Here is a 23,111-nt window from a genome sequence, read left to right as displayed (position 1 = left end):
ATTTTTTTTTACCTTTATAAAGGGCACCCCCCCCCCCCCCTAATTTTATTTAATGTATGCTCCATCTTTCATTTCAAATTCTTAAAATTTGATCAATACATATTAGAATAATAAGACACTAGGCTGTTACCAATCAAATTAAATAATTTACATTGGAAAATTACAACTGTATTAAATGAGATTATGAGGTTGTTTTAAATATTTTTTTGAATATACAAATAAGGAATGTTGAAAAGAATGATACTTTGAAAAAAAACGCCAGTAGATGGTGGCAGGCGACCATCTTAATGAGCAAGTCATTGAGTCATTCGTTCAAACAATGCGTTCAAACAGCTGATTTATTTAGAATTTGGCAGTTTATGAATGGGTAATTGAATCTATGACTCAACAGATTTGTTTAAAACGCTGAATTATTCAGTAATGAAACATGGCTTAGTGTTCCTGTGAGATGCGCTATGGTTCTGCTGTGTTCTTTGTTTGGAACTATTTTCGCTGCTGAAACAGAACAAAAATGGTATTTGGTCCTTGCGTTTAAAATGAAAGTAACTTAATTTTAACTCTTTGTTTAACTGTTATGAAATCAGTGTCTCGGTTTCAATCGTGATGGTATTCAGGAAAACAGCACTCCGTGTAATGTTTCTTAATTGTATAATATGAACTGCGCGAGCCTCAACAGCGCAACTTTGTTACCGTCAGTAGGCCTACATTAGGTAAGCCTATATTATTAACAACTATAGGCTATCAATCGCCACTTACATTAATGAAATAAAATCAGATTCATCCTTGTGTTTTCGGTGATTCCCTAGTTATTTTTTATTTAATTTTTTTGCTATTGAAAATTGTTTTAATCAGGGCATTAGTCCGGTTGAGCAAGTACAATTCTCTTTCACTTGTCCCTTCAAAAAAACGCACGTGTCCCGGACAAGCGTTAATGTCTAGCCCTGATTGGTTTTCCCTGAGGAGAATTACGTTGTTGAAAACGAAAGTAAAAGAGTGAAGCACACTTGTGTTAATCGAGCGCCCTCGATTAACTGGAATGTTATGTTTTTATTACTTGGCCCGCCCGACCCATGGATTATTATCCGCGCAGCACTATCGGCAAACTATACGGTTTGAGAATGGACACAGGCCGGGAATCCGCAACCGAACCACCGTCACTATGGAAAAAGTGTATCTGAGCATGTGACTGTCTGTCCGAGTTTTTTGTCGATTTGACGGAGGCGGCCGCCTTGTAATTCTCTATGCAGGAAAAACCCTGCAAAACAATAAGCTTATGCTGCGTTCATGCTAGGTCGTAACCTTAATTACAAGATGGCAACCTGTGACGTTCTACCCGGAGCTGTTCACATCCTCAGACTCAGATTTATGTGTTTCTATGTCAACACTGCAGCAGAGGTGGTAAAAGTAAGAGCTCTGCAAGTTGTTTACGTTCATTGTTACTGTTATGTTTTGTGCTTTGAGACATGAGGTAATTTAACACCGTCTCTCATGATGCTTTGCAGGAGGCGTGGCTTTGGGTAGCACTGAAGGGAGGGTGGAATCTCATGCTTTCAAAGCTAGCTATTGCTAGCATCTCCGAAATTGCCTACCCTACCTTTAAATGTTTAGTATCCACTTTGATATTGCTCTTTGTTGCTTTTGTTAGCCAGCTGTGAAAACAATTGCATAAAAAGCTTTGCTGACATCCCTTTTGGCTCATATATCAACTCAAACATGATATTGTGTGCCTGCAACATCAACAACATTAGTGAGCTGTTTTCCATCAGCATTTTGAGTTTTTTTTTTTTTTACATAGCGAATTAAGACTGAAGGTAACAAATATTGTTGGGGTCAGTTAGTATGTAGTGTCGTCTGTTTGAGATTAATGGTGTCTGTGTGTTCTGAGGCAAGTTAATGAATATTACACCATCCAGTGATGAAATGGCTTGTTGAGCAACTTGAATAAACTACGCATAACACAAACGGTTTCGTAGGCCAGCTTGCAATGTTACGTTATTTTTGGTTGTTTTCATGTGGTTAGCTGCTTCTCCAACTTGCTAGATGGATCATCCCAAAAATATGTCTTTCTGTATAATGTGCCCAGGGTCTAGCATTAAAAGTCACTTGTGAAAATTGGCTTATGCAGGTAAATAAAACTTTGTTTCTGTTTTTGTTGTAGCTAAGTGATTGGAGTGCTAAAAGCAATTTCTACTTGAGGGAAAAATTTACTTTCTGGTTTTTATATCTATAGGTTACCTAAAGCTTTTTATTGTTCCCCAGAACTAAAAATCTTAATGTGCTTGTGACAGACGCACTGCAAGAATGTAAGGCTACAGGATTTTTTTGGTTAATAATCCAGTGGACAAAACAGTAGAAAAATTCCATTGACTTACAGACAGATATGAATATCATGTTTCATTTCTGGCAATAAATAAATAAATAATAATTCAGGTGCTTTATAATGAAAAATATATTATTGTGACTTTATCAGAGGAACAGATCACAGGTTTACAGAGGAAACAGATTCCTCGCCAGTGGCAGACGACAATAGCCTTTCATGTAATAACAGGATAAGCTTTTGAATGGAGCATTGAAATTGAAGAAGAAATGTGAATTAGTGTTAGAGGGTTTATTTACATTTTATCAGATTATTTTATTTTATTTATTTTTCAGATTAGTTTTAAGAAACACAACACGTTATGTTTTTAAAGTATGGTACATTTGTAGTAAGGGATTATTCTATCTAAAGCTCTAAAGTTGTTTTGCTTATACTTTCGCAAAATTACCAAATTGCACATCTTGAAAAAGACTATGCATTTTTATATTTTGTACGTTTAACTTTGGTGCTATTTTTACCAGGCTGGATATGAGTAATGAATAATTGAAATCAGAGTTGACTGATAACCCTCGTCTCTCCGACCAGTGCAGTCAGCACTATATTTTTAAAAAGATATTTTTTATTTAGAAATTATTTAGTCATTTTTGGTTTGAAAATGTGTGTCATGGGAATTTGGTCATCATTTAAATTTACGTCACCATTAAACTGCATAGTGCCTCTAAAATATTAATCAAAGCAGCTGAGGGTAACCGCCAGGCCCCTCTAGGCCCTCAGAGACGGCCTAAACTATTGTAAAAATAATACTTGCAATACAAACTTATATAAACTAATAATAGTTTAAAAAGTAAAAACTTTCATCAGTTCTAATGTTATAATTGAAATTCATAAATTGACAAACACTAAATCTTTAAGAGGAAATAAACCCTTTAAATCTGCCAATTCAGTTGTTGTGTCTATGCCCATTTTCTCCATATTTTTCCACCTAATGTTTTCAGTTCTGTGATTGGTGGTCCAGCTGCAAAATTACCAAGCCAAAGCAAATCAATGTGAGACTAATTTCAAATGACAGGAAAACTGACAAATCATATCGTCCCTCTAAATGGGTTTCAATCGCTGTAGGGAACACAATAAAACACTTTTTTTTTTTTAAATGAAATATCTAGCGCTATTCGTAATGTTAGTGAGGAGGACATTGTTGTTTATTATCCACACCGTTTTTGTGGATAGAGCAATTTGATGCAGAAAGCCAAAGATTTTGAAAGCATTTAACCCAAGTAATTACGATAATTAGCGATTCCGCAGGATGACAGCATCAACCAAGAAGCTAAAGTTTTTCTGCTGGAAATGTTTCCTGTTTGGGTAGTTATTTGAAATCTAATAGGTCACGGCAAGTTTATTCTGGCCGCCGCTGCTACTGTTTTTATACAGAATGTTACATTTTATTTGAGAGAAATTTTGCACACATGTTTGCGTTTTGAGATAACAAGCCAAAATGACACACCCACTAGAGATGATAACTTTATTGAATATCACTTCCTTTCAGGCTGCATGGGTGTCTCTATCGGTTTTCTTTTTTCAACTCCCCAAACCCTCACAGTCAGCAGATTATGCCCATTACTCGTAACTGTTTGATATTTTCATTATTCACTTGGTAAAGGGATTCCAAGGGGCATTACCAACTAGAGAAGTTTTTGATCCGTAGATTTTCTATTGTGACATTTGGTGTTTGTGACATCAATAAATTGTATATCCAAAGTATATGACCGTTTCCATGTCGGTGTTCATAAACTTGAAATGTTGTTCAGTAGACCAAATCCGTTTTTAAGATATGGAATGCCGTTTGCAATATAAGTTGATTACAAAAATAATAGCCATGTTTGATGTTTTATTCTGTTTTTAGCTGTCGAAAGACCACACTACACTTTTAGTCTTTTTTTGGCCCTTATTTGATTAGTGTAGTTTATTAGGATAGTGTCGTTTTGACGCTCTTACAGTAAGGATGTTCTGATGATCAACAAACAGAATGTGTAATAAGCCAATACAGTCAATTATGTAATTATGTTTTTCAGAAATATTTACTAAGACCCAGTGCAAACGTGGGTCGTGTTTTTGCAGTTAAAACCTAGAGAGACCATGCATGCGAGTGGAAAAAATGGAAGGACATTTTAAGTTAAGTTTTTAACTTAAACACTGTGACATGAGCTCAATGGTGAAATACATCTGTTTAATGCATGTTATTGTTTACATGTGAAAAAAAAGAAGTAAAGGCAGAGCAATGTAATACCAAAACATTCTCTCTGAATGACAGCCTCATAGTCTTTCAGTTTCTGCTACTCAGTACTGAGTTACAACCATTCTGTTTGGCTTCATTCTGTTGTTGCAAGCTGCAAACCTCAAAGCTGTGCATAACCAGCAGGAAATGAAATTTGGTGCTGAATATCAGCACAGCTGTTTACCTGCAGTCTTGTGCCTGCAGCCAAATTGTTGAGCTGATATTCAGAACAACAGCACTCATGCTTATGTTGGGTTGCTTAAATAAATATATGAGAGATAATTGTGTGCATCTTATTGTATCATATATATTGGCAATTTGGCATTATATATTGACTATTGGCTATAAGAGATCTGTATTGGCATCAGCCATTAAAAACTCGTCGACCACTAATGTGAAGTATTCAAATAAATACAGTGCTAATGTTAAATACAAAGCAATATTTTTAAATAATCTCTTTTGTAAAGGACTTATCATGTTTTTCCAGAGTCATACACTTTATTGCACTATGAATATGTAAGCTATGATAGTGTTTTCCAGCAGATGTTGCTAAATATATTTATTTACAGTAGATTCTTCCTGTTTAAGAAGATGATTGGCATTTGTCTGTCTATAAATAGTGCTACATATATAATCCGATTACTGTTCCTCTTACCAATTTCACTCTGAGCGATGTTAACAAACCGATGGGTTAGCTTCTCTTCTCTGTGCCCTTATGATAAGACCCAGTCTGGTGTTCACACCTCATACCTTTATAGTATATTTGACTTTTTAAAAACACTTTTCCAGGACTGTTTGAGTTCTGCACCGTAAAGATAGGTCAGATAGACCTTCAATTGTGTTCCTGGGACAAATTGCCAGTCCCTTTTTGCCACAGTATCACTTTCAGCAGCTCAAGCTTTTTGTGAAGTGGAGTTTATTCGGCTGCTGAGATCCCAGGCTCACTTACTTGAAAATAAGTGTTGTTTTTTCCCCCCTAAGTTGACAGAAATGAAGAGGAGAGCATCTTTCCAGTGGTTCGGTTCAGCTCCTCCTGTACATGCATTAAGTGTAGTCCAGATCTTGGCACGAGAAAAAAACAATGCATCTATGCTATTAAACACCCACCATCGAATGCCCACAGCTCGGGCAAAACAAAAGCTGATTTGTCAAATCTTCTGCCATGCCTGCCTGACCAGTAGTAACTGTAATTCTTTATGTGCTTTGAAATGTAGGATAACTAAATCTGGGTTTGCATTTTGTTATTTGTCATGTGGTTTCTCCACAGAGCCGTGCCTATAACCTCTTATATGTGTTGACTGTAGGAACATGAGTGTAAAGGTCACTGGCCCCTCACACAGACTCTATGAATCATGAGCCAAGCTGTTTCCACTTCCTTTAATTTGTCCTGTGCACCACCCAATTCAACTTCATACTTCAGTGTTTAGGTATACAAATTTAATTTAAGTGACATACTGATTGTATTCTTGATTGCATGCTTCATCCTGCATTCATCTTGTGTCGTTCATTAAATTTGTTCAGTCAGTTTTGGTGGCAATATGAAATTCACATAAGCTGATGATGTTCTAAAATAGTTAACTTTTTTATTGTGTTGGCTGGGCTGAGAAATAGTTTTCATGCATCAGTCAGCATTGTGTTCAAGATTGGTGGTACATTCAAAATGAAAACTCAAAGCTCTATAGTGACCTTTCTATAGGGGCAAACAATGGAGTGGAAAGTGGAAACTGGTTTGCGTTTATTATTATTTTTGTCTGTTGCAAAACTTGAGCAGTGATCCGAACCGACGTCTTCATTCTTCACATTTTGTGTTTTTGAATGTTATAGAATTAATGCTTGAACATAGACAGTCTTTTGCCTCAAACGGATGCAAAGTGGGTGCTAATAATGACTTTTCTTTACAACAAGTGTACAATTCTATTCAAAATTTTTCGATCAGTATTTCATATATTTTATCAGGATTATTGATACAGATACAGTACATCGATTAAAAGTGAGAGTAAAGATTTTGACATTGCAAAATATTTCTATTTTAAATGTTGTTCTTTTGAACGTTTTTTCAACAAAGAATCCTGGAGAAATGCATTGTTTTCCAGAAAAATATTAACTTTATTAATAATATTTAATATAGAGAGAGATTTAATATTATTTTTAGTATTAAAACAACTAACTGTTTTCAACAATGATTAGAATAAGAAATGTTTTTTGAGCACCATATTAGCATGATTTCTGTAAGATCAAGTGACACTGAAGCCTAAAGTGATTTTGTTGAAAATGTACCTTTGCCAAAACCAACCCCAAACGTTGAACAGTGTGTGCTGTGCTATTTTGTGAACTTAAAAATGCAGAATGATGTTCTTGGTCCATGTGTATGATTTCTTATATGACCATTTTACGACTTATTTGATCATTTAAAGGAATTACATGCATTGTAGATTTAGACCAAATATTCCCTAATGTATGATAGGGTTTATATTATGGAGGCAGTACCACTGAAAATACATTTTCTTTTTGTAAAAGTGTTGAGTATTTCTGGATGTCAAATGAGAGTGGCTCAGTTTAACAAAATAGAGTTCAGCTGATTATAGAAGTGGTAGCTGCTATAAAAAAATGTGTAATCACAGGGTGTTACAAGTAGTGTGGTTTAGTTTCGTCACATTTCTGGAATTTCTAACATGGATACGATACCTTGAAAAATAAAAAATTTCTCTATAAAAACTACCATGGATAATTTTTTATCATATTTTCTTTTTAATCATTTTGTTGCAATAGCTTTCACACAGCATAGGGAGGCTTTAGATGAAACATTAAACTAAATGTATAAAAAAGACAAGTACACAGTCAGTAATAAAATAACAGATAAACAAATTGCAAATTCTATAATTAATAAATACAATTGAATAGTCAAATGAAATAAACATGGCTTTAGTTTTTCAGGTGGATTTAACAGTATTTAGGTAAGAAGAACTACAGAAATTAAAGTAATCAAATGTAAAGTGACACTGGATAGTCTTTATTGTAAAAATTAAATACAGATTAATACTTACAATTAAATTTACAAAAGTTTTTCGATCAAGAGCAGTCGATCTTTTGTTCTTAGATTAACATAACATACTCGCCAAGATGGGTATTTTGATTTAATTTTGTGTACATGACCGTTTAAGCACCATAAGTCACGAAAAATAACTAAATTTGGTATTGTTTTAGAGGCGACTTAATGTGCGCGCCACTTTTATAGATCAGTGGTACGCACGTTTTTGGTAAGAGGTGAGCACAAAACCTGCAGGATTGAGAAAATGAACAATTCACTGTAACAACACTAGCTATTCCATCGGAGTGAGTGAGAGGAGGCGAGTATGTTTCAATTTGCGTTGGAGAGAAGAGAGAGTGAAAACGCGCAGCTGGCATTGATACTGTGGAAACAAGTATTGGAATCTTTTCAGATATTTCCATACCGACATTTTTGACAACAATGTTGTGGCTATAGAATCTAAAATCTACTGTAAACTTTCCATTTGCTGCTCACTGATGTTGAAAAAGTTCAGTGAAAATAACAATGTTGTTCAGGCCTTCCACTCGTCTCATCCAGTTGTGTTGTGCGTTCTGACAACTCTGCAGTTATCTTTGTGTGGGAGTCCGCCGCTTTTGTCCTCACATGTGGGTAATTTAGGCAGAAATGAGGCAGCTAGCTATTGTTTGTGCTTGTACAAAAGTGCTCATGTCCGCCCTTCTTTCACAGAGTTATGCCTTTCTCTCTGTGTCTGTGCATTTCTCATTTACCCTGAAATATGTTAAATTCTATCTGTTCAGGCCTATTCTGGGAATGCATGTGCTCTTAATATAGTGCTGATAACCAATTATCATGACTTTGTCACTGCAGCAGAATTGATCTAAATGAAAACCTTCTGTTGTCAACCTAGATACTCTGTTTCCACGCTTTACCCACTTCTCTGGTCTCTTCCTCCTCTTGCCTGTCATATGAACTACCAGCCAATAATAATACTAATTTTAGTCTGAGATCACATTTCGTGCTGTACGTTTGTTGTTCGTTGTTGTCCATCCACGAAGACAATGTAACATACATACCTAAGTACTAATACTCAGCCCATTTAACAAATTTTACCTAATGTAAAAACTTTTGAACTGTTGCTTTTAGTGGTCGTCCGATATGGGTTTTTTGATGGCCGATGCCGATATCTTAGAGAGCAGGGTGGCCGATATAAAGCCGATATTTATATTTATATATCAAACATTTATATATATACACACACATATAATATATATATATACACACTTTATATTTATATAAATCCATACTTAATAAATTAGATACATTTAATAAATATTTAAAAAATATTTAAAATAAACATGTTTAGGCCCTATACTTTAGATGGCAACTTCTTGAATCTGCAATCCTATTACAGTATTTTTCACAAATAAAGTAATTGTTTAAAAATATATGAATATGTGAATAAAAAGGAAGTAAACACTGTAACAGGGCACTCAGTAATCTGTTAATTTCATGCACACTTATAATCATATACAGGTCCTTCTCAAATAATTAGCATATTGTGATAAAGTTCATGATTTTCCATAATGAAATGATACAAAATAAACGTTCATATATTTTAGATTCATTGCACACCAACTGAAATATTTCAGGTCTTTTATTGTTTCAATACTGATGATTTTGGCATACAGCTCATGAAAACCCAAAATTCCTATCTAAAAACATTAGCATATTTCATCCGACCAATAAAAGAAGTGTTTTTAATACAAAAAAAGGCAACCTTCAAATAATTATGTTCAGTTATGCACTCAATACTTGGTCGGGAATCCTTTTGCAGAAATGACTGCTTCAATGCGGCGTGGCATGGAGGCAATCAGCCTGTGGCACTGCTGAGGTGTTATGGAGGCCCAGGATGCTTCGATAGCGGCCTTAAGCTCATCCAGAGTGTTGGGTCTTGTGTCTCTCAACTTTCTCTTCACAATATCCCACAGATTCTCTATCGGGTTCAGGTCAGGAGAGTTGGCAGGCAAATTGAGCACAGTAATACCATGGTCAGTAAACCATTTACCACTGTGAGCAGGTGGCAGGTCGTGCTGAAAAATGAAATCTTCCTCTCCATAAAGCTTTCAGTAGATGGAAGCATGAAGTGCTCCAAAATCTCCTGATAGCTAGCTGCATTGACCCTGCCCTTGATAAAACACAGTGGACCAGCAGCTGACATGGCACCCCAGACCATCACTGACTGTGGGTACTTGACACTGGACTTCAGGCATTTTGGCATTTCCTTCTCCCCAGTCTTCCTCCAGACTCTGGCACCTTGATTTCCAAATGACATGCAAAATTTGCTTCCATCTGAAAAAAAGTACTTTGGACCACTGAGCAACAGTCCAGTGCTGCTTCTCTGTAGCCCAGGTCAGGCGCTTCTGCCGCTGTTTCTGGTTCAAAAGTGGCTTGACCTGGGGAATGCGGCACCTGTAGCCCATTTCCTGCACACGCCTGTGCACGGTGGCTCTGGATGTTTCTACTCCAGACTCAGTCCACTGCTTCCGCAAGTCCCCCAAGGTCTGGAATCGGTCCTTCTCCACAATCTTCCTCAGGGTCCGGTCACCTCTTCTCGTTGTGCAGCGTTTTTTGCCACACTTTTTCCTTCCCACAGACTTCCCACTGAGGTGCCTTGATACAGCACTCTGGGAACAGCCTATTTGTTCAGAAATTTCTTTCTGTGTCTTACCCTCTTGCTTGAGGGTGTCAATGATGGCCTTCTGGACAGCAGTCAGGTCGGCAGTCTTACCCATGATTGCGGTTTTGAGTAATGAAACAGGCTGGGAGTTTTTAAAAGCCTCAGGAATCTTTTATAGGTGTTTAGAGTTAATTAGTTGATTCAGATGATTAGGTTAATAGCTCGTTTAGAGACCCTTTTCATGATATGCTAATTTTTTGAGATATGAATTTTGGGTTTTCATGAGCTGTATGCCAAAATCATCAGTATTAAAACAATAAAAGACCTGAAATATTCTAGTTGGTGTGCAATGAATCTATAATATATGAAAGTTAAATTTGTATCATTACATTATGGAAAATAATGAACTTTATCACAATATGCTAATTATTTGAGAAGGACCTGTATTTTTACTTTGACTTTTGACAAGGTAACGCTAATTTTACATACAGCACACAGTGAAAACGACATGAATATGACACAGTAGGCCACTGGATATAGCACAGCATATTTTAAAATGAAGGATTTAAAGTTTTTCGATCACGTCTCCTGTGAAGCTGATCTTCTGTTCACATTCATTCACTTCGCACGGACCGTCACTCGCCGGAACAAGTTTATGCAGGCTACAAATGCACTGTTCACAAGATATCACAGCTGGATTCGATTGAATCTGCAAGTTTTGTGAAATTAAATGCTTATTAGATATTCAGAGATTTGTTTAAATGATGTAGATGCGCATTTGCTGAATGTTGACGGTAAATGAGAAAGTATTTTAGCCTGATTGTTTGGCTTTTCGGTTACAAATAACATAAACGCAAATGCATTACTTTTTCACATACCATTTACTTTCTTTGATTACCAGTTCTGTAGCCACCGGTTCTGTCTAACAAACTATTAGATATGACTGACAGAGAGACGGAGAATGTGAGTGAGCGCTGTGTGATCAGATTCAGGCGCTGCCATTCTCTTCTCAGGTACTGGTGTTCTCAGCGCCGCCCATCAAAATAAAAGTCTGCAGCGCCGTCAAAATAAAAGTCCCGCTTCCAACACATCGGCCAATCAGAAAAACTAATCGGCCGAAGTCGATATTTTAGAAAAAGCCAAATATCGGCCGATATATCGGCCGTGGCGATATATCGGTCGACCACTAGTTGCTTTGTTCAGGTCCGCAGCTGAATAGCGGGGCAGAAAAGGCTAATCTAAAGTTGACTGACTCACTTCTCTGCCTTAGCTAATAGAGCAAAATTGGACCTTTTGCTTCTGATTAGGCTTGGGCGGTATCCAAATTTTGATACCTTCAAACCTCCTCCCTATTTTACCGGGGTATACGGTATTACCGTGACTAATTAAAAATTATGACATAAGGCTCAGACAGCGTCACCAAACTGTTGGCTTGTGCCTACACCGTTCAGAAACTGAATACCAGATCGGGCAAAAAAAAATATAAATCCAGGCCAACCCGTGCACGTTGTGTCTGATCCCGGCTGACGGCATTAAATGTAATAATGCCTACGGCTCGTAGGCCTATTTAGACTAGACTATTTTTAATACGTGGGCCGTTATAATATTTTGGCGCCAAATAATTTTTTAACCCATGTGCTGAGGGGGTGGTAGATATAAATGCTATTTATAAATGAGCAAAAATGGGACAATTAATAATATTTAATTATTTTAATTATGACAATTGTATTCATTTTATTAATTACTTTAAATTAAATTAACAAGCAACAAGCAACAAGTGCATTTGTAAATCCGGTGACACGCGTCCATTGATTTTCTGTCAGTGCTGCAAAGATTAAGTTGACGATCAACATCTCCTAGTGAACGCGCATATAGAGAAATGCAAATCATGGATTACATAATCAGAAGGTATAGACTAGCTTTTTTCTTTTCGTTTTGAATTGTTTCGTTTAAAGAAATTGTCGATTGATATATCCGTAGTGAACGCGCCTATAGAGAGAAATGCACATCATGGATTAATCAGAGAGTATGCTGCCTATATTTCTTTTCCTTTTGAATTGTTTCGTTTAAAGAAATTGACAAATCGCCATCTCCATAGTGAACGATAGAGAGAAATGCACATCATGGATTACATAATCAGAGAGTAGGCTAGCCTATTTCTTTTCGTTTTGAATAGTTTCGTTTAATTTGATGATCGCCATTTCCGTATGAACGCGCATAGAGAGAAATGCACATCATGGATTAAATAATCAGCGAGTGGCCGATTTCTTTTCATTTTGAATTGTTTCGTTTAATGACATTTCAAGCTTTATTTAGATATCTGTCATGTCTGTGAGACATACACTGAGTTTCGGTTAATTTATGATGAGATTTCAATGGAAGTGACCGCGGCGCGCCAGCGCACGATCATGTCATGATTATGTTGTCTGCTATATTTGATTCTTATTTATTATTGGTTGATAAAAAAATTATTAAAATTAAGATACAATTTATACAAAACGAAATTCACTTTAAAGAAAGGCCTTTTACAAAATGAAACTTAATTAAGTGGTCAATGACTGACTCCCGATGCATCCCATCTTACTCGTGCTGTTCAGTTTTCATTATCAACGTAAAAAAAAAATTACATTATAATATTTTAACAAATATAAACTAATGCGCTTATTTAATGAACTCGGGGCAAAATGCATCCTCGCAGCAGTGAGTGGGTGGTTGTTTCGGAGATGCGACATTAGGTTAGAGGTGTTTCCATCTCTCTCGGTCACCTTTTTTATTGCAACATTTACATATTGCCTCGTCAGTATTTACCACCTCTCCCTTCTCTCTCTCTCTCTCTTTCTCCTCCACACTGTCACTTGATGACAACTACATAAGCATTTCTAGGCATTGAATAAATTATATTTATATATTATATATAAGTGCCGGTAATGACGGTATTGAAACTGATACCGTTGCTATTTTAAGACCCCGCGGTATACGATATTACCAAAATACCGCCCAACCCTATAATTTCCCTATCTAGGGGTGGGCGACATATAAAAGCAATTAACCGGTAGAAATTTGTCAACCGGTAGAGATTTTCGAATCTTCTCTGTTATCCTCTCGTGACGTTGCTTCGCCGCAACGAAAGCTTATATGCATGCGTTTTTAACCATTACAGTTTAAAAACTAGTAAAGCACATTAAGCAATGAAAGAGAACTAATTTCGCTATATGTGCGTGCTGTCAGAGAGACCTTCTCAGTGCTGTATTCTATCCTAAAGTGACAGCAGCCTAATTAATCCGCTACCGTCTGTCATTAATGTTAATCAAAGAACAAAAATAGTAGGTAGAAATCTAAGGTAGGTAGAAATCCCCAAAAATACTTTTTTCCACATTTGTTTAAACTGTCTTTATATATCAATGCATAATTAAAATGTAAGTAATCAGGAAAAGAAATTATAAAATTGAGTGTCTGTAGTCCTCTCAGGACTGCAATAAACACAGCTCATTATTCCATTAACTCCCACCCCCTCCCTTCTCGGCTCCTTCCAAAGCCACGCCCCCAAAACAAATGAACGTGTGATCCTGGCCGTTCGCTCAGCTGGAAGAGTAGGACGAGTTTACCAGCGCCGAGCAGAGAGGAGCGCAGTGCATGTAGTGACATCATGTCAGAATCACAAGTAATAAAATAACTAACTTTATCAGTTTGAATATAAAAAATTAACATGGCTGTTAGTACTCACTCAAGCTTGCATATCGATACTGGTAAAGTTTAAAATATTTTAACCGAATCAAACTCAATATAAGGCAAAGCTATAAATAGCTTCATTGATACACGTTTGCCGTTACTATCAGTTACACTGTGATGATGGTGAATTTGTAATATTAATAACATATACAGGTACAACATAAAGACATAGGTAAACATATGTAGAGCATATAACTACAAACCAAACGTGAAAAAACGGAGCAGGTAGAGTTCACGGTGAACATAGGAACAAAGTTTAGGCAGAGGGTAAAGCTAGGTATAAAAATAGATCCCCTAAACTTTTTAACCTAAAGTTAGATTTGGCGAAATTAAACAAAACCGCTTTCAACTGCAGATAGGCCTATTGCTTATTTATCGTTTCAACCCTGGCTCACTAACACGTTATACCAGTCGACACCAAAGTTACACTGTCATAGCTAAGCCAGTGTAACGTTAGTTATGCTACGTAATGTAAGGTAGCTATATTAGGTAGCTATGTGATACATGCTTCATGAAAAAATAAATGCCATCAAAATGAAAACAGCAAGATTACCTGTCCAGCAGAAATAAAGCCATCATGGAGTCACTTTTCAGGACCTTGAGATCCCTCAGTTGTCGCCAACGCTGGAAAGCCACGCCGATGTTGACTCTCGTATGATTTCTTGATTTATCCAAAGACTTTTTGTTCATAGCCTTTTCAAAATATTGTCTTCCTTTTTTTTTACTTGTTTGACTTCGCTACCTTTATATGCAGGTACTGAGAATTTTGACTGTTCTTTCTCTGCCATAATTGTTATTACTAGCTTCCGTCCGTGCCTCTTCAAACGGGTGCGCGCATTTGGGCTGCTCCTGTATCAGCAGAGGTGGTATCCATGGTAGCGAGGGAGAGTGACAGTCGCCCCAGCCAATCATTTCTTTCGTCCCGAATGGAATATTGAGCTGTGTGTATTACAGTCCTGAGAGGACTACAGACACTTGATTTTTATCATTTCTTTTCCAGAGTACTTACATTTTAATTACGCATTGATGTATAAAGACAGTGTAAACAAATTTGGAAAAAAGTATTTTTGGGGAGTTCTACCTACCCTGCCTTTAAGAACAAGCAGAAGACTTGCCAGTTTCTCCGGTAGTGGGCGGAACTAATGCGTAAATGACAATCTCATTGGATGGCGCTCATCCCTGTTTTAATTTCAGCAAATCAGTGGGACAATGGGATTAACATTCATGAACCCATTAACTCATGTGTTGTTGTATATTGTCATTATTAGTAGTAGGATTATCTTTTAATAATAATTATCAATTACTATTATCTATTTTTTCACAGAAACAATGAATGACCAACAATATCTTAAGCACCACCACCAGTCCTAAGTTCAGTTAAAATTACAAATATGCATGATTTTTAGAGATGCTCCGATCAGCATTTTTGGGGCCAATTACCGATCACCAAAATCATGATCTGCCGATTGCCGATCACTAACGATCATAGAATGGCAGGGGCAGGGAACTACACTGCGACCAAAATGGTCGCATATGCGACCTTTTGAAATGCCATTGCGACCCTAATTTTTAATGGGTCGCAAATGTATCACTGATTATTTTTGTACCTATGTTTTTAGGCAATATGGTATGCTTTACTATGAGCATTTATTAAAACAGAAATGTGTATTTTAAGAATACGTTTTATAACGTGCTCTGAGCATTCAACACATCAAGTTGGCTTCAGCCCCGCGACCGTTACTTAGATTAAAACGTACCATTGTATCAGTGCTGCGCGAGCTCTCTCTCTCAGAAACACGGACGCGCGCACACAGAGAGAGAGAAGATAATTGTAATTGTCCTTCCAAAGCCACGCCCCCAAAACAAATGAACGTGTGATCCTGGCCGTTCGCTCAGCTGGAAGAGTAGGACGAGTTTACCAGCGCCGAGCAGAGAGGAGCGCAGTGCATGTAGTGACATCATGTCAGAATCAAAAGTAATAAAATAACTAACTTTATCAGTTTGAATATAAAAAATTAACATGGCTGTTAGTACTCACTCAAGCTTGCATATCGATACTGGTAAAGTTTAAAATATTTTAACCGAATCAAACTCAATATAAGGCAAAGCTATAAATAGCTTCATTGATACACGTTTGCCGTTACTATCAGTTACACTGTGATGATGGTGAATTTGTAATATTAATAACATATACAGGTACAACATAAAGACATAGGTAAACATATGTAGAGCATATAACTACAAACCAAACGTGAAAAAACGGAGCAGGTAGAGTTCACGGTGAACATAGGAACAAAGTTTAGGCAGAGGGTAAAGCTAGGTATAAAAATAGATCCCCTAAACTTTTTAACCTAAAGTTAGATTTGGCGAAATTAAACAAAACCGCTTTCAACTGCAGATAGGCCTATTGCTTATTTATCGTTTCAACCCTGGCTCACTAACACGTTATACCAGTCGACACCAAAGTTACACTGTCATAGCTAAGCCAGTGTAACGTTAGTTATGCTACGTAATGTAAGGTAGCTATATTAGGTAGCTATGTGATACATGCTTCATGAAAAAATAAATGCCATCAAAATGAAAACAGCAAGATTACCTGTCCAGCAGAAATAAAGCCATCATGGAGTCACTTTTCAGGACCTTGAGATCCCTCAGTTGTCGCCAACGCTGGAAAGCCACGCCGATGTTGACTCTCGTATGATTTCTTGATTTATCCAAAGACTTTTTGTTCATAGCCTTTTCAAAATATTGTCTTCCTTTTTTTTTACTTGTTTGACTTCGCTACCTTTATATGCAGGTACTGAGAATTTTGACTGTTCTTTCTCTGCCATAATTGTTATTACTAGCTTCCGTCCGTGCCTCTTCAAACGGGTGCGCGCATTTGGGCTGCTCCTGTATCAGCAGAGGTGGTATCCATGGTAGCGAGGGAGAGTGACAGTCGCCCCAGCCAATCATTTCTTTCGTCCCGAATGGAATATTGAGCTGTGTGTATTACAGTCCTGAGAGGACTACAGACACTTGATTTTTATCATTTCTTTTCCAGAGTACTTACATTTTAATTACGCATTGATGTATAAAGACAGTGTAAACAAATTTGGAAAAAAGTATTTTTGGGGAGTTCTACCTACCCTGCCTTTAAGAACAAGCAGAAGACTTGCCAGTTTCTCCGGTAGTGGGCGGAACTAATGCGTAAATGACAATCTCATTGGATGGCGCTCATCCCTGTTTTAATTTCAGCAAATCAGTGGGACAATGGGATTAACATTCATGAACCCATTAACTCATGTGTTGTTGTATATTGTCATTATTAGTAGTAGGATTATCTTTTAATAATAATTATCAATTACTATTATCTATTTTTTCACAGAAACAATGAATGACCAACAATATCTTAAGCACCACCACCAGTCCTAAGTTCAGTTAAAATTACAAATATGCATGATTTTTAGAGATGCTCCGATCAGCATTTTTGGGGCCAATTACCGATCACCAAAATCATGATCTGCCGATTGCCGATCACTAACGATCATAGAATGGCAGGGGCAGGGAACTACACTGCGACCAAAATGGTCGCATATGCGACCTTTTGAAATGCCATTGCGACCCTAATTTTTAATGGGTCGCAAATGTATCACTGATTATTTTTGTACCTATGTTTTTAGGCAATATGGTATGCTTTACTATGAGCATTTATTAAAACAGAAATGTGTATTTTAAGAATACGTTTTATAACGTGCTCTGAGCATTCAACACATCAAGTTGGCTTCAGCCCCGCGACCGTTACTTAGATTAAAACGTACCATTGTATCAGTGCTGCGCGAGCTCTCTCTCTCAGAAACACGGACGCGCGCACACAGAGAGAGAGAAGATAATTGTAATTGTCCTTCCAAAGCCACGCCCCCAAAACAAATGAACGTGTGATCCTGGCCGTTCGCTCAGCTGGAAGAGTAGGACGAGTTTACCAGCGCCGAGCAGAGAGGAGCGCAGTGCATGTAGTGACATCATGTCAGAATCAAAAGTAATAAAATAACTAACTTTATCAGTTTGAATATAAAAAATTAACATGGCTGTTAGTACTCACTCAAGCTTGCATATCGATACTGGTAAAGTTTAAAATATTTTAACCGAATCAAACTCAATATAAGGCAAAGCTATAAATAGCTTCATTGATACACGTTTGCCGTTAGATTAAGAAACACGGTTCTCTCTCTAACGGCAGAGAGTTTTCTCTCTGCCGTTAGAGAGAGAAAACTCTCTCAGAAACACGGACGCGCGCACACAGAGAGAGAGAAGATAATTGTAAAATGAAAATTGGCTATAGTTTAAATTTTGTTCTTGCTTGTTTTTTTTCTGTCAAAATGTCAGAAAGCATTTTGTATTATCCATCCGTGTTTTTAAAATTCGTTAAATGACGGCCGTTTTACTGCTAACACAGCCCTCATTATAGGCCTATGTCGGATTCATTTAACTTATACTTGATATTATTTTTATAATAAGTGATTTGTTATGCTATTATTGGACTTCTTTCTATTCATTGTCAACTGTTTTCTATAAATCTGTTTGTATTGGCTAACATTTATTCAGCTAATGCGTGTCCTGTTTAAAATGTGCAATGTTCAAACGCAAAGACAGCACGTCACAAATAGAAGCCGTTTTCCCTGGATATTGGAATAATAAATACAACACTTTTTTTTTTTCAGCATTTTTTTTTTTTACTCTTTTCTAGGGGTTTCTTAATTTTAGACAAGTTGACCAGCACACATTATATGCAATGCAATATAATGCATGCGTGTCCTATGTGTGACATATTTTGCACACAGGTAAAGGTGCCCAATATCAGTCATTTTTAAAGTAAAAAAAAGAAAAGAAAAGTGTTTTTAAAAATATCTCTTTATTTGATTATCAGTAAATTTGTTTTCTATACAGAGATATCGACCATAACAGCAATATTAATATCGGTTATCGGTATCGGCCACAATTTTCACATCGGTGCATCACTACTTACGAGTTCACGAGTCTGCCCATCTGTGCAAACCATAGCATGTTGAAATCCATTTTGCTCTTTATTGTGTACAGTATTTTCTATTGCAGTAAATCTATCCCAACCAATGTTAAAGAAAACAAAAACAAGGCGGCATGTGGTTTAAAACATGGCAAGTAAAATAAAAAGCACATCTGTATGCAATACAGTTTCATTATTGTTCATTATTATCCAGAGCGGCTTACTATAAATAATTTGTGCGACCAAATCATATTTTGCGCTAGTAACTGAAAAAGTTAGTAGTGCAAGTGCCACCAGTGGAAAAGGTTAGTGTAGTTCCCTGGGCAGGGGAATGGGAATCTTTTATCTATAATCTAGCAGAGTTTGCACCATTTGTAGAAATCTGTTTATTTAATTGTATTTAGAAAATGAGATGTCTTAAGGCTACTGTAGGCCAGCTTTCCCAAATAAGGCAGAGTAACATTAAATTATTCCAAACAAAGAGGGGTCAGGCAGACCAACACACATCAGATCAGCCTAATGGAAGGGGATCAAGTTACACTTAGGCATATTTGGAAATTGTAGCCTCTTAATACACCCACCACATTTACTAATTGGCAACAAAATGTACTACTTGTTACACCAAAACTGGCTACTGATAAAAGGACAAAACTATGGCAAGTTTTTTTCTGTTATTATTATGAACGTCTGATGTAGTTGAGCAGAATGCTCTTTTATGAAGTTACTTCATTAAAGGACATATTTAATGAGATTATGCCTGAAAAGGTTTTGGATTTTTTATCATATGTTCATTTAAAAATATATATTGTATAAAATTACTTCTTGTTTTGTTTTGTTTTATTGTATGATATTTGTATTTTTATAATTGAATTTTTGCCATGAAAATAGCTTTGAATGCTGACATGGCATTAAATAAAATAATCTGAATCTGAATCTGATGTAGTTGAGGAACCAACTACGTCAGATCAAAAAAAATAAAATACCACCACCACGGTCTTCACTCGGACGCGCGCTTCAATCCGTTGGGAGACTCCCTATTAGTTCCGGTGAAGGAGAACTCATGTTGCTACTGCCAAGCTCCACTCTGCTGTTGTGTGCCCGTGCAAGTTTTAGTTCTAATTACTAAAGTTCTATCATTAAATAATGCTTGATTATCATAATATAATGCTTGATTGACTGATCTTGAGAGTGTACATTTAGATATGTAAAAAATTGCAGCCTTTGCATGCGGTTTAATTTCTTACTAGAGCTTGACGTTTTTCATTTTTGTCTTTGTTCTATTGTATTTGGTCTTCCTGTATGCTTGAAATTGTTTGTTTCTTTTTTATCACCGTTTCCTTGTCTTAAGTAAGCTTGAGAGTTTTTTTGTACTTAGGCTAGTAGTTTTTTGTGATTGAAAATAGTGACAAGAATTTATTTTAATCATGGTACCAAAAATTTAGATGACATAACTTAAATTATGAATTATTATAAATTATTATATATACATTATTATATATATATTATTAGAAATTATTATATAATTTAAAGCAAAAATAACTATATTGCGATATATTTCATTATCGAGAAATAAAATTACTCGTATCATGATATAAGATCTTGGTCATATCACCCACCCCTAGCTTTGATGTAAAAAGTTTGCTGTCAAAAAACTTGAGCCAGTTAGTTGTAAGTCTGTGACATGCCACTCAGAAATCATGGTTGGCTTGTGGTAAGAAATGTGGTCAAATATGACAGAAGCTCAATGACGTAGCTGTATAAAAGGCAGTTCCAGTAAATAATGTCACAAAGTTGTTGATATGCTGATGTTTAAATGGCTGTAGTATAGAAACAAAACTGTATATTTGTGTATACATAACAAAACATATTTAGCTTTAAAGTCTGATAAGCATGCTAACTTACTAAACCGTGAAGGTAACCACTGACATAAGTCATCTTATCAAGCAGTTTAATGTTCCTTTATTTTTACCTGCATTGTGCATTGAATGTAGAGAGCTAAAGAAAAAAGAGTTTGCCTTGAGAGTGTAATAGATTGAGTTGGTGTGGTGGAGCACTAATGTGTGTGGAATCTCTCTCTCTCTCTCTCTCTCTCTCTCACACACACACACACACACACACACACACACACACACACACACACACACACACACACACACACACACACACACACACACACACACACACACACACACAATGAGTGGAGGATTTTATCACTGCTGTACAGGTGGACGAACCGTCTGCACTGATACTCCAAGCCTATACACACACACTTTTTCAGTCTCCCTCCCACTCACTCTCTGCCAATTGGGCATTTTGTTTTTGTTCATTTAAATTTTTTTTTATTATATTACTGTTTTATCTCACAACTTGAGGTCGTGTTTTATGATTAAAGGTGCAACAGACAAAGCTGCAAATCATCAGGTCAGGTGTTTCTGAACTTCTGTCAAACCTTATTCATTATAAGATGCAAAGAAGCTTTTTGCTGAAGAAAGCTATAGGCTATTTTTATTTGTTGTGTACTTGTGTTCCATTGAAAAGACACTGATGATATTTCACTACTTGGTAGTCTGCCATGCAGAAATGATTGCTTTAGCTTCCAAAATGTCTCAGCATTTTACCAATGTGAAGTTTTGGTAGTGTTGCAAATATTTATGTTTTGTTTTTCTGTGTTCATGTATTTTGTTGTAGTTTGTTCAAGGGAGAGTTGCGTTCATGTGAAACACAAAAGCATAACATTGAAAAATGTTTAATGCAAAATGCGTTTTTCCATTCCATTGCACTACCTAACGAAACAAAAGCTCCTGCTCTCCAGATGTTTTTTTTGTCATCTCTGGGCGTGTTCATATGTAAATTGCTCGAGCTTATATTGGCCATTGAAAGATCTAAAAAAGTGACATTTTTCACATTGTCAATACCAATGTGTACAGAAGCATATATCGGTTCAGGCAGTCTCCAGACATGACCTGTCTGCACAGGGGAGGTAAAGTTTCATTCAAAAAAACAGGAAAGGTTGGTTCACTGTGGGTTGTGTTTACTTATGGAAAGCCAGTGTCAAAGTTCTTCCTCTGAAAATACGTCAACCAGAGGTCTTATTAGTCATATTATCTTATAGGCTGAATACATTGCGTCAAGATATCATCATGTCAAGATTTGAGGGCTGTGAAGGAAAGGGACTAGAAGTACTTTTCACGAGATGAAAAGTGTGGACTGCTGTGGGTATTTTACTTGTACAACTGTTGTTGCAGCAGATAGTGTCGTGACAGAGTAACGCTCCCTGCTAGGGTCAGGCTATTCTTAGCATAAATGCTACTGTGCCAGGAAGTCACTTTTTGAGTCTAAGGAAGGATGGGAGGAAAAAACAGGAATACTTTCCTACAATAGAAGTGGAAAATAGTGTCCTTGTGTATATTATGACATTTACAGTTACAGTTATTTTTTCTATTTCTCTGTTTTCTTCTCCTCTTATCAATTTATTTTATGACAGTATAAGGCCAATTTCACACATTTTAGTGTCCATATTTACAGATATGTTTAGCCTATTTTTCTGTGCCTTTTTATGAAATTAAAATTTTATATTTACATTTTAAATGTCTAAATGCATTTATTATTTATACATTCATAATTTTAAAATAATTTAAAATATGATTTATCATATATATTTTTTCACACAAATAAAAGTTTCGTTTTGTTTACCAAATTATTATTATTATTTTTTTACAGTTATTATAATCATACAGAAAGCTCCAAGGCAGAAATAAATTAATTACCACTTTTGCTGGACAATGAACACATTCATGACCAGATATTGTAGTTCGTTCTGGTTTGTAGTTTATCACTTTGTTTCATGTTTGGCCAGTTCCCAGTGGCAAATTTATAATTTGCAGCTGTTATTTAAAGGATAAATTCAGTGTGGTAAACTGAAAACTTACACTACATGGTGCCCCCTCCCTGATGTGTTTCATTTGCGCATGTGCCCTGTAGCCATCTGCTTAAAACAGCCTTGATAGAGCCGCAGATGTATTACACAGCAGAAACTCTGATGTTTGAAAGTTCAATGCCCTGCTATCGCTGCTGTAATACTAATTTGCTTACATGCTGCAGACA

General features: G+C 36.4%; 1 protein-coding gene across 2 annotated transcripts in view; it reads left to right on the top strand.

Annotated features, from left to right (window-relative positions):
* Nucleotides 1-23,111, top strand: part of adam10a (ADAM metallopeptidase domain 10a) — a 93,807-nt gene that overhangs the window by 1,783 nt on the left and 68,913 nt on the right. The window lies entirely within an intron of this gene.

Source organism: Siphateles boraxobius, unplaced genomic scaffold, assembly GCF_051911475.1.
Source record: "Siphateles boraxobius isolate OS27281-9 unplaced genomic scaffold, OSU_SipBor_1 130, whole genome shotgun sequence".
In the NCBI taxonomy this organism is placed as follows: Eukaryota; Metazoa; Chordata; class Actinopteri; order Cypriniformes; family Leuciscidae; genus Siphateles; species Siphateles boraxobius.
The sequence above is the reverse complement of the archived record's forward strand: the minus strand, read 5'-3'. Positions and strand labels throughout refer to the sequence as shown.